Raw genomic sequence first — 330 nt, 5'->3', positions numbered from 1 at the left:
CCCCAGCTGACTTCCTGCCCTTTGGGCAGGGGGCTGGACTCGATGATCTCCCGAGGTCCCTTCCAGCCCTAATGTCTATGAAATCTATGAAATCCAAGTTAAAAGAGCCTTGGACAGAGTCCAAGACACAGGCTAGGTCAAGGGGTTTGAGGCCAAGTTACCAGATCCAGAGGGAAATCCAGAGGCAGAGGCCCAAATCCAAGCAGGGTCAGGGTCTCAGATGCCAAGTTCCTAGATCTAAAGGAAAACCTACAAGCCAGCATCCAAAAACAGAGCCAAAAAGGTAAAGAACCAGGAAAGCCAGAGAGCATGAGCACAAAGCAAACCTGA

The sequence above is a fragment of the Crocodylus porosus genome, unplaced genomic scaffold (assembly GCF_001723895.1).
Source record: "Crocodylus porosus isolate Cpor-Errol unplaced genomic scaffold, CroPor_comp1, whole genome shotgun sequence".
Classification (NCBI taxonomy): Eukaryota; Metazoa; Chordata; order Crocodylia; family Crocodylidae; genus Crocodylus; species Crocodylus porosus.
This window is presented reverse-complemented; position numbering follows the sequence as displayed.